The sequence below is a fragment of the Perna viridis genome, chromosome 11 (assembly GCF_037379345.1).
Source record: "Perna viridis isolate PV_CMFRI_1.1 ecotype Kerala chromosome 11, ASM3737934v1, whole genome shotgun sequence".
Classification (NCBI taxonomy): Eukaryota; Metazoa; Mollusca; class Bivalvia; order Mytilida; family Mytilidae; genus Perna; species Perna viridis.
In genome coordinates this window covers 20,157,433-20,170,692 of record NC_142455.1, presented here as the reverse complement: position 1 = coordinate 20,170,692, position 13,260 = coordinate 20,157,433, and the positions used below count along the sequence as shown (strand labels likewise).

Genomic DNA, 13,260 nt, shown 5'->3' with positions numbered 1-13,260 from the left:
TCAGAAACAAGGTGTTCGGGAACTTAGTGTCCCGGGAGCTGGGTGCTCCAGGATGGATTTTGGGTTAAGGCAAAGTGGTTAGTTGATTTGCTTTTCTTTTTGTATGCGTTTTTTTTTTTTTTTTTGTTTAGGCTAAGGTTTAATTGGTAGTTTGGTTAATTTAGAACAATAAAGTTTTAGTATGTGTCATAAATATTAAAGCACCCCAGACTCTGTGAAAACAGATAAGAACATTATTTAACTCATTTTTAACTTTGATAAGTATTCAAACGTTACAGAACTACGGTGTCTTTAATACTTCTGTAGACAGACTCAGTGAATGCAGATGTTAAAAAGCGGATGTCAAAAATCCAACCAAATTGAGAATGTACACTTTAAATGAATGTGCCGAATTCCCAAATTCACCACCTCTTTCGAAAGACTGCTCTTTTATTATTTAAGTGTCAGTCCTTGTAAAAATCAGACATTACGGGAAACATGGTATAAAAAACCCCATCATTTTGATAGTGTAATTAGACTATTTGCACCATTAAAATCAAGAAAAACAGACAAAATTTTCCATATTAAGCTGGACCATACCATTGAGTTACAATGTCATTAAAATACATTGAAAATAACTCTGTCAAAAACCTCATTTTTGTAACATTCTATTAAAACATTTTTGTGCAAATCAAAAGATGCAAAGATAAAATAATGGTCTTTTCAAATAAAAAAAGTATCCTTGAGTGATATTATATTGTCAGATCGGTATGGTTAGGACAAAAAATGATTACTGATTCATTACTTTGATTTTTATGATCCTTACAAATATACACTGTGATGAAAAACTATATACGATAGCTTGCCAATCTATCCTCCTATTGGGATTCAAATACGAAGCTTAAGAATAGTGCTTTAGAATACAATAACAAATATCTATCAAAAAGGAAAAAAGAAAACAAAACCATGCTTAAAGCCAAACCTAGGATACAAAAGGAGATATGACGGAAACATAATTGCCGACAAATGTAAAATTTAAAGTTCCGCTAAAGAAATACAAACCAACAACTGAAAGTTCAATATTTTATTATTGTATGCCATAATAACATCATATCATATACCAAAATGTTCCTCTCATTTAGCGCAAACTTTCTAGGCCAATTAATTTTTTTTCAGTAACAGTTATCCTTAAATCTTGCAAATAAAGCTGCCAGACTTCCATTAAATACACATCTTTTGTAAGTCCATATTTACCTGTAAAAGTAAACAAAATTATTTAATAAACATGTATCTAGTGTAAGTTACTCTTTGTTATGGATTCTAAATCATAAAACTATACTTCAATGCTCAAAATGAACTTAGATGGAAGCCATTTATATTGGGACTAGCTTCAATTCTATTTATAGCTACTTCCATTTTCTCTTTAATGAGAAATATAGGCCATTTGTATCTGATTCAATGTGTTAGGATTAGATACTAAAAATTAAATTAACCAATTAAGGCAACAACTACAATGTTTAAAAAATATGATAGAGCTTTGCAAGTTAAAAAACTGCTTGCTGAAATGATTAATATAGATGTACATGTATATGTGAAAAACAAACACATTACATTAACAAGTTTCTTTTTGCAACTCTTCAAATAAGGACAATGTTGTTGATTTGATGTTCAGACCAAAGGTAAATAAGGAATTGAGACTTTAGATTTATATTGTAAGGTTTTTCATTCAATATGCCATTTTGGGAGGCAGAATAAAGGAGTTAATTTTAAAATTTTGAAACAAACTGCTAAATTATACACAATTGGCCCCTGAGAGATGGTTGAATCAAGCGACCTTGGTGGGCATGCTAACATTACCCCATTAGCACAAATTTTGCGTCTTTAGAAAAATTTAATTCCAACACCAAAAGAAAAAAAAAAAATAAATAAAAATATTATAACTGTCCTTATATGCTCAACTGGAGAATCAATTCTGTTTAAGTTGTATTGCTACTAGCTATTTAACAAATTTGAAAGTAAATGAAAAATTCTTTGCAGGTTGCAGCTTGATACGACTGCAAAGGCTGAAGCCTGAACATATAGGGCAACTAAAGACACACCATTTAAACTTGACACAGCTATGAAACTTTATTATGATTACATATTTGACACAGATAAAAATTTGACCAGAACCAATGTGGTCACTTTATTTGTTATTATTCCGAAATGGTTCAAGTACAAATCTGTAAAAATCAATCCCAAACTTTCTGTGGAGATATGTCACCTTGTGGTACAATTTAAGAGTAATCTGTTCCCTTTCACTCAAGTTATTGTGCAGAAATCAGAAAACAAGAACTTAATCTTACCTTGCTCAAGTCACAACCCCAGTGTTTTTCATGGTTTGGCACCTTGTAGTTAAAATTATATGAGATCCATTCATTTTTACTCAAGTTACTATAAGGACATAAGGAAAATGCTTATTTCAGTTATTTATCAAATAAAAAGTAGCCCCACCTTCACTGATTTCTTTGAAAATTAAACTTATTCAAGTTTTTTTTGCTACTTAACATTTACCAAAGAAATCGATCCAAATTATAGAGGCCCTATCCAGGCGACAAGCCTAAATTGTTATTTTTTTAAACATTGAATCCCCCCTCCCAAAAAGGTAACCCATGGACTGTGTTCTAGGGAACTTCATCCCGTCTAAGATTAATTTGTACTTACATTTCATTAAAGTTTTAAAACAATTAGTTTAATTAAATTGAGGTGCTACCAGAGTGATCATTGACACTACCAGATATTCTAAGCTGATTGCCGTAATGATGCAGCTCTCTACATGAGTATGGAGTCCCTACAAAGTTAATAATTAAAATAAATACCCCAAAGAACCGCAAAAAATAAAATAAAAAAATAAAGTATAATTATTTTGCAAAGCACAGCATGATACGACCCTGAACAGTTTAGGCAAGTACGGACAAAATAACAGTGTTTGATACACTTACAAATGTAAGCATTGAGACTTACAATTCATTTCTGAAATGTGTGGGCTAAAACCTCCAAAAATGTAGGGCCTACACCATGTCTTACGAACAATGTATGGAAATAGCAAAGAGATCGGATAGAGTTTACTCATGTTGTCGTAAATAAACTAAGGTTATCGGACACTTACATTGTATGACAATAACAGGATGACACAAAAAATATTTGGTTTTGTTTTTGTTTTTTTAATTTTTTACAAAAAGGCATTAATGTTTGATTGGCCTAAAAAACAATAGCTTCTATATGTTTAGGATAATCTGACCCTACCTAACATTTTATACGCACTATTACAGTTTTTATCATTTCAAAAGTATATTTTACATGTATATAAGTCAAAAATGACATCCTACCCATTTACTTAATGTAAAATATTAATTAAAAAAAATCTATCTACCCTACCTTAATTTGTTCGGATGTTACCCTCGACACACATTTTTGTACACAGAACGAAAACCAATAGAATGATGCAGTGTAATTGGATAATGACGAACAACTACATGTACTGCGGTACATTAATTCTGCTCTTACATTTTATATCATGGTTAGAATTAACCATAATTTAGTTTTAGATATTATTTATTTATTCATAACATTAACTCCATTGAGTCGATATTACCTTTATTTTTATGGACGGGCGCAGATGGCCTTTGAAAATTCTTGAAGTATCAACTACAATGCAAAATTCGTTTATATCTTCTTTATTATAATTATAGTTCGAGTTGTCACTACAACAGTTTGTTTGTCCGTTGGACGAGGTTTGCCATATTTCTTCTAAAAATATACTTCCTTTGCAAACGTTAATAGTGTGCAACCATGTGATCAATAAAAAAGATCTAGTTGTAGTTCCCTAACTGGCCATAGAACTTTTAAGAAATGTTTCATATTTTGAAATTTTTGACATTTTATAATGGATAAAAGACCCTGTTTTTGAGGGATCCCCCGAACAGGAGTTTTAGCCTATATGTACATGTGATTTGTGGTGTTTTGTATATAATACATGACAACATGTAAGAAAATGCCCTCCATACTTTTTGTATTCATCGGAAAAATATCACAGAGAATCATAAAAATAGTTTTTATTCGTTTATTTGTAAACATTACATACGACTGAAACCTTATATTAGATTTGAACATTGTTTAAATGAAGTAAATTATTTGCCCAAACAGTTTGGTAAATAAGGGGCATGATGATGGGGCATGAAACCATTTGAACATTGAAATGGTCGAGAATGTTTCCATTTTTGCAACTGATTGCGATGACAACCTAAGGGAAAGTTTAAATCGAAGTCAATTGTAAATCAAAACCAGATGAATACCCGCATATTCTCACCGATTTTAAATAATCAAACATTTTGTCTCAGTGTTTACATCTTTGGCGTCACTGAATAACAGTTCACACATAACCGGATGTCATTACGTCGTTAAATATATCAACCGCAAAATCTTGAAAAATGTAATATAAATACACGTAGCAGTAAGTAAGTTGATTATTTTTTTTTTCATTTAAGAGCATATTAAAATGTTTGAAGGAGAATCTTAACTTCAATGTAAAATTAAATATAGTTAACAACACATTTCAGAGCGGAGGGATATACCAATCTACTTTCGATTTTGACAGATTTAGTTGTGCAAGATGCAAACAGCAGTTTCTGATGAAAATGACTATCATCATAAATACATTTTAGTTTTTTTTTACCATATTTTTGGGTAAAAGTTTGTTGGCAATGACCAGATCGGTTCATTATCACTCGAGATTTAAGATTGTTTTTATACTCCTCCCCCACAAGATCTTAAAAAATGGCGGCTTCTGCCATGCTGACTTCATAGTTGAAATAACCATGAAGCGCTTGAAATACAGAAATTCGTTACATGTAAGGGGTAACTTGCACTAGATAAATAGTGACGAGTCACTGGGAACAATTTGGTGTCATTTGAAGGTGTACTGTAGTGATCCTACTTTTTTTAGATTCTCAAAATAACTACATTTTTTTTCATAATTACACTAGTTTTGATTAGTGGCACATCAACATACATGGTAATCATAAAGATAGTAACTTTCTTGGCCAAGTTTCAAGTCTTTTTATCAGGTACTAACGAAGAAATTAACAACTGACATTTTCCTTTAGCGGAACCTTAAGATTTCTGTTAATATCGTAAAAGGTCAAAAGGCTACGAACGAACTTGTTCCATTCTCTAGAGATACGATAAATTTATCCCAGAAAAAAGATCATCATATTCTTTAAAAAAATCATCAAAACTGAGAAAAATAGATATTTCCCTATCAATCACTGCTCACTAAGTCGTAAAAACAATTTCCCATTTCTTTGTTCACTAAAGTACATCAGATGCAATTAAAAAAACAACCAACCAACCAAGCAAACAAACAAACAAACAAAGAAACAGCCTTTAGACAGAGTTGTAGTAGAAATGGTGTGGGTAAAATTATGGCGAAGGTCAAAGTTTAAATATATGTAATAACCTTAACAAAAGAAATTCAGATGCCTAGTACGCTGTATATCGCACGATTAAATTCCCAAAAGCAGCCTTTGGATGCCTTATATTTGTGAGAATAAAGACTATGTAAAATTTCTGATCAGATCAAAATGAATTAACTCCAGCTGTTGCCCTTTAACACATAATTTGTTCACCAACTCAAAAACTAAGATAGATTGAGTCAGAGCTATCCAGTGTTAATTTTGCCCAGTTGATGCCGTATTTAAAAACAATCGGATACTAAATGTAGTGTTTTGACGCGTCGGTGTTGGGTTATTCATGCTTTTTCATTATACGTGTTTCAGAACTATTCTTCCGAATGATGTTGAAGAAATAGTACCCAAATCAAAGATATTATTAATTTCAAGTCGAAATTATCGTTTAAGTGTCTTACAACAAGAAGAAAAATTTGTAATCTTCATCATAAGGTAGAATGAATAGTTATCGTTTCTCATTAATGATACAAATTTATATTCTATCCAGAAATAATAAGTGATAAGTAAAATTAGTTGAAAATATTAATTATTACTTTATTAATTTTACCTTAAAAATAATTCTATTATAGCAAAAGCTCTCCTCTAGGGAGATATTTAAATGGAGGTTAAGCAGATAAAACGACTTATAATGTTTAATATATGTACTCTAATTCTAAAGACCATACATTTATTTTTTAACAAATTGACAACACCATTTCCATTGAGGCGACATATAAAAGGAATATCATAACTTTTGAACAATCCGCATAATTCACGCTGTAATACACGTGTTCATGTTTGCATATCGACTCAAACTTGAACGAAGCAGACTTTGATCTACGATTTCTATTAGTCGATCGATCAGTTATTAATTCGATTATTGATACAATACCGTAAGGTGTCAGAACTTGTACTGTCATAAATTTGTCAAATGTCGCGTATATACTACACAATGTTGAAACAGTTTCTTTTATCCTTATGGTTTGTCTACTATTCATTCTGTGAAAAGGTAAGATAATCTTTATTTCAAAAAGACAAATTTGTATAAATAACTTTTCTTAAGCTTCAAGACATTTCAACATAAAGAAATTTGCATTGATTTTTATAAATTTTGTGCATACCCTATGATTTTTCAAAGTAAAATTGTTTGATTTTTCTACGTCTGCCAGCTGCTTCTGAATGGTAACATGTTTTATCCAGAATGCTCCTTTGTCGATGAATTCATGCTGTTATTTTACCACAATGAATGGATTCATGGAATCTGTATTTTTACTTCACTAAAATTACTATAAGGTTGAATGATTCAACTACTACATGTAGTTGGAATTTAATGTGTTCATATATTTGTTCATATAATTGCAATCATTAGGGTACCAATCATTAGGTTACCAATGAATAACTTACTGGATGTTTCTGCTAATATTTGTATAAAATCCTTTAAATTTCTTTTAGATATGCGTATTACGCTAGCTGTATTATTAATAATTCAAAAACAACTAATTCAGAATTAACAATATTTTTATTCACAATTAGAGCAAAAGAGTATCGTAACCAGATATAACTAGCATCAGCAAGCTAGACGTACAGATTATCCTTCAGTATTGAGCGGTTTAAATTATTTCTCCTCTCCAGAGCTTTAGCTATCATGAAAAGAATCTTTATTGTATCACAGAGAGTGCAGAAATAATATAAATCAAGACTAGGCTAAAGGAGAATTGGTTTCTCCCATGAAATCTGTAGAAAACCCGGAAATGTTAAATGGTATGGAAACTTTCTAGACAGTAGTATTCTCTGTCGATTAGAGAATATGAATTTAGACTTGCTTATAAGAGACGGAGTATTTGTGACTGAACCTTCATTGATATACTCAGTGCATACAAATCAAATATTTAAAATCGAATATGCTTTGCCGATACTCATGTATAAACCATTGACATACATATTTCATTAATCGGCTGTCATGGTTACACACCATAATTATGCCTGATGATTTTGTACAGTTTACATACATATCTGTTGAAGAATCAGGCAAAATGTGTACAAGATATTGCACATGAAGAAAAAAACGCAGAGATTTTATGGCATTGTCCAAGTATTTGTAACTCATGACCTCCATAACCATTCAAGTTTTTGTAGTTTGCCTTTTTAAGATATTGATAAGTCACAATTAGATGATGTGCAATATAAGAAAATGGCGGGAAATTTTTCCAGCACTTTTTTTCCCTTTTTTGACACAGTCAAAATATTTATGGCACGGATGTAATTGTTCTAGTTGTATTGAATACATTTGATGCCTGATTCTTATACAGCATGGTACTTAAAGTGTATCAAAGAACCAGATAGTCTGTTTATTAGGTTGTATCGCTTTAATTTGGCTGCTTTGAAGTCAATTGTATATAGCATAAAATGGATCAATAGTAGCAGGTCAAGATGTAACAGTGAAAAAAGTCTTCAAAACTGGTGAAGGAAAAGAGTTTTTGTCTGACAAATGTATAGACCGACATGTCCAGCTTTGAGTGCCATATTTTGGCCATCCCTATCTTACAAAAAGCTCAGATTCGATTTGTATTTAATCATCAAAGCAAGTTTATGTTTCCTAGACTGGTTTTTTCTTCAATCACATTGACCAAGTACCAGAAAATCAAGCTGCCATTATACTGTATTTAAGGTCAGATTTTACATGCATACACCGGGTATTTATGCTTTTTTTGTCCATAAGCGTGTATGACCAAGTTAATAATACAGCCATTTACGCTCCATTTGGGAGCGTAAAACCACTATGGAGTGTTCAGGGTACTACATGTACGTGGATGATCAATCTTAATGACAGATGACAAAGCTACAAACCCTTTCAGGAAAGCGAAAATGAAAGCGTACGGAAAACTCAAAACGATAAACGTTTTAAAAAACCTTGTGAATGAAGCATAATAGAAAACTTGAAAAAAAAAAACAAAAAAAAAACACTCCAAAACGGTTAATTGTTTTTAGTAATAATAACATTCAGAAAACTACACTGTGTAAAGAAAGAATACACAGTTTTCGGCAAATGTAATTGTTTAAAAGAAACCAGAATAAGCTATCAGCAGTTATTGTGATTATACTAACTACGGTTCATAGCTTCAAAATTGGAAAAAAAACTTTGAACTATTAATGGAAACCATCACCATGCTATAAGGGATATTATTGATCAATTCGTTATTTTCATGGTAGTTTTGATTGCCACATAACTGAACATTTTAGGCTTTTACTGAGAGGAGTATGATGGATTTGCTTTGGAAATATTGAAAAAAGTAGCAATAAAAATGTCCACTAGGACAGATTGAAAACGATAGATATAAAACCTCAAAATATGACGCCAAAGTACTTTAACTTGTTTAGAAGACCAAAGCACTTTCAAGTATCTATGTTATTTGTCGAATGTAATTCTTATCTTATTCAGTTCTTACACAATGTTTTGAAACTGTAACATTGTATATATAATTAAAAATTCCAGCTATGAATCTTGTTACTCAAACAAATTATGCCATTAAAATCTGATTGCAACAATGATGAAAAATATTGGTACAAAATAAAAACATGACAAAACGAAATTTATTTTAATCTTTAAAATGCCAAGTAAACCATTTCGATCGGGCCGAATATGCCTATACAAATTTCATTAAGAATTGATCTGTAGTTAGTTAAAAAAATATTTCGAACTATTACCTTCATTTAAGTTAATTCACGTTTACCCACTTAATGTTGTTTGCCTTTTACTTTCAAACTTATATAACCAAGTGGTTCTTTTTTTATTTATATGCAAATCGATATTCAAACATACGAAATGTAAGAGGTGATTCATGGCGCAGAAAAATCCATCGGAAAGAGTAATAAAGGGAATTAAGATTCTAGCGGAAATCAAAAGTATAATCCAGGGACAAAACCAGACATGGAAAATAAACAAAATGATACATACAAAGTAACAAAAGTAAATGAGCAACTTGGACTCCTGTAAAAATGGGAGCAAAGACCAGATGCACCTCTGCTTTTATAGAAACCGAGTTTCTCATAAAAAGTCAATTATTTTAATGATACAGCAATCTACCCGTTGAAAAAAACGCCGATATTTGTGAATCTTATCAAGAACGATAACTTTTGCAAGGAGCCATTTTTGCCATGTAAGATTCATCATCAAGTAAAAACAAACTGAATCAGCAACTATGACTGTTTATGTGGTCTGTAGCTGCTTCAAAATAAGAAATCGAAGTGGAAATGATGATTGATGACATGCACGACTGCCTGATATATACAGTCCTTGAACCGATCCGCGCAACGATTTGAACGGATCGATGACCGTTGACTGATTGATCGCTGACTGATCGCTGACCGGTGACCGATTTGATCGCAGTTTTGTTATGTGAAATGACGTAAGATCTGTTTTAAATAAAAGAAATGTAAAATAAAAGTATAAATTGATGTTTAAATAATATTACATCATGTAAATATGTGTAAAATTGACAAAGAAAACAACAAAAACCGTAAAATACATTGACCGCTCTGTTGTCACATGATGCGATCACCAGTTAAATGGATCGGTTTTACGGATCGATGACTGACCGGAAACTGATTGGTGATCGATGACCGATCGCACTTTTTTTTGCACGGATCGGTTCAGGTACTGTACATATAAACATTCACTTTTGCATTGGAATGAATAATACTTTTTGTAGAGTCCTCAATATTCACCAAGTTTACATTTTGAAAAAGGAATCATTTAACAATTAAAAAGTTTAGAATGTGTTATTAGTTAGAGTGCCACAGTTAAAGTTGCAACACATAGATGGATTATAGAACATATAGAAACCATAAACAAATATCATTATAGTAAACATGTGTATACAATTACATATAGAAAAGGTCATACTAAATTTGTTTTAAAAGTGTAACTTTTTCAGTGCCGGGTCAAGGTCTTCGGTATGTACAATTTTAATTCTAGTGTATATACTTTGTTTTAATGATACTTTTGTTTATTCTTTTTCTTATGTATTTTGCATATTCAGAAAAGCTGTTCAGTATATAAGTCGGCATACGTGTTAAAACATCAAATAAAAATTCGTTAGGTCACAACAGTGAAGTACAAAGCAGGTCATGTCGTTAAATTTACTTTTCGTTTCCAAAGGAAACAATGCGACTTTTCGAGAAATTAGTTGTAGAAAAAAAACAAAAGAAAGCCAATATGAAATTAATTTATGTATTTTCTAGGAAAAAAAATATTTCACTAGTTCAACAGTCTCGCCCTAATAGCACTTGTAAAATACTCGTCTGTTCTCAGAAAATGGAACCAAACAGTACAATTTTACGACCGTATCATGAATTTACTGATTGCAGATCTGATAGTTTAGCAAGCACAAGTTGGCAATTTAAGAATTGTGTTTAAGTGTCTAACGTGGATATTTACTATAGAGGCTGCAACAAGCCCTCCCAAAAAAAATTCAGAATCATGCACAGTCGGGTAAAATTGATTCATTATCAAACGATGTTTGATTAGAATAATGTCCGAGAATTTCAAAAGGCATGTCTGCAGCAGTTAGTACGATAACAAACGAACCACAGCTGAAGCTTGGAGGTTAGACGATCGATGTAATTTCCGAAATGACAAAGGCCAAATGGTATGCGGATAAAATCATTCAAATGATATAAAGAGAAAATGTTCAATATTCTTAGAACTTAATGATAATCACGCTTTATTCTTTTTATCAACATAATAACACTCACCGATGCTAGTTTTTCATGATGATATACTTAAATAACTAAGATTGATATTTTGCTATATCACTTTTTCACACTTTTCGTATTTTGAAATGCATGAACCACCCCCAAACTGGTGTATGTAAAAGCTGCTACTTAATAAATATCAGACGGAAGGTTGTAAATGCATGTCCAATATTCACTCAATCACTATTATTTCTCATTCAGAAACAGTTACAAACCACTTCTTTCACAGGCAGTATCTCACATGGACTGGAATTTAATTTAAATTATCTGAAGAAAGTTCATGCGAATTTATACCATATATACATTATACATTAAGTAGAAAAACCTATGTTTTTGTCTACATATGCTTTATTATTTTTTTTTATAAAACATTACTTCTTTCTGAAATTTTTATGTTATTTTTCAATAGACAAAATTTTTATCATAGCCAATTCTTATAAATTAATTTTTAAACATATTTTTATCTTTAAACATGAGAAAAGTAGCTCTGAATTTAACTGAATAGTGTCAATATTTGTTTTTATCCATTGAGATATAAAAAAAAATATTTTAACCAATCAGATCACAGTATTTATCTCAAATTAATTTATTAACAAGTAAAAGCAAACATGAAATTTTCAGATGCAAATGATTATGTCAATTGGAAATAATCATTGTGACGTCATCACTTTTGACTCTTTGTAAAGCCAACTATCTATTAACAGATAAAAACAACTCTTCAAACTTGAAATTTTCAGATGCAAATGATTATGTAGATTGTTTCATTGATACGGGAGTCAAAAGACGTCTCCCATATAAATATATAAACAGCGTTGCAGTAAATCATGAATCTCACACGGAGTTAGAAAATAGCAGATGTATTTTACACTGTCGAGATGTCGGGTACCTGTATGCTGGGACTCAGGTTGGTATTGGCACTATAAGCTGCAGAGATTTATCAGAGTAAGGGAAATGTAATACATGCTATTTCTAAGGTACATTTACTCTCATAATGGAAAGAGGAAAAGTCATGTTAATGGATAGAGAAAAAGTCATGATGTACACACATTATAGGTAGTTAAGATATTTCAATGATTAAGTAGAGGTACATGCAAACTAGGTCAGAGGAAGTAAGTATATATTATGCAATAAAGGTATCAAATACTTAAGTAGGACATACGGAACGATTGATAATCAATCCGAAACAACACAGCAAAGATTAAAAAAAAATGATTAAGACCGCTAATTCGTTCACAAAAAAGTGAAGGAAATATCTGCAAATAAATACATAAACAAACAAACAAATAAACAACAAACAAACCGATGCATCATAGAGAAGGCTAATTAAGTGATATAAAATACATGACCAATACAAGAAAACAGGAAAAAGAGATCATAAACAAACATTCCGAATCGTAAATATATAGATATCTAACTTCTTTGTTTATTTTGCACAAGATGTAAGTTGTGAAGGTCCATGTAAGCATAACCATGAGTTAAAAAGTACAGATATTAACAAGGCTCAACATGAAATAAGTCCTTTTTAGCCTAAAGAGCTACTTAATGATAACAAACTCAATTATTTTTTTTTGCGGGAGCTTATATCAAAAGCGCTTTACTTTTTTTTGCGTGCTATTCTTTTTCTTGTCTGCAGTTTTTATTTTTATTTGTTATTGCTTTCATTCTAATGAGTCATTTTGGTAAACAATATTTGACAAACAATTTTGATTTTAAGTGCATTAATATACCAGGTTCTCCTGAATATATAGTTGAAATTTCTCAGTTATTGAAGTATGTCAGAGCTAATAGCCATATTTCGTACTTAATTCTAAATTCGCCATCGTGACACGAGAGACAAGCTTGAAAAAAACTTTCATACGCAGCCTCAAAAAAAAAAGTTGTAATCTAGATCTTACTGAAAAATATTTTTGTTTTTGAGCAACAAATATTGCCTATGGATTTCCATGGTATTAACAAAATATCTTTTGTTCCTCTTGACCAATGATTTGGGTAACTCTGCCCGGTGGCAATTTTATGCTTCCTTTTTGTTTTGCAACATACC

The 13,260-nt window shown here is 31.2% G+C and overlaps 1 long non-coding RNA gene across 1 annotated transcript; it reads right to left on the bottom strand.

The window, feature by feature from the left end:
• Positions 1-1,081: 1,081 nt before the first annotated feature.
• On the bottom strand, positions 1,082-4,448 carry LOC148603272 (uncharacterized). Its single transcript, XR_015916315.1, has 3 exons — positions 4,328-4,448; positions 2,683-2,809; positions 1,082-1,233 (listed from the first exon to the last, which is right to left on the bottom strand). It is a non-coding gene; the product is annotated as an uncharacterized LOC148603272 (long non-coding RNA).
• Between the last annotated feature and the right edge of the window lie 8,812 nt (positions 4,449-13,260).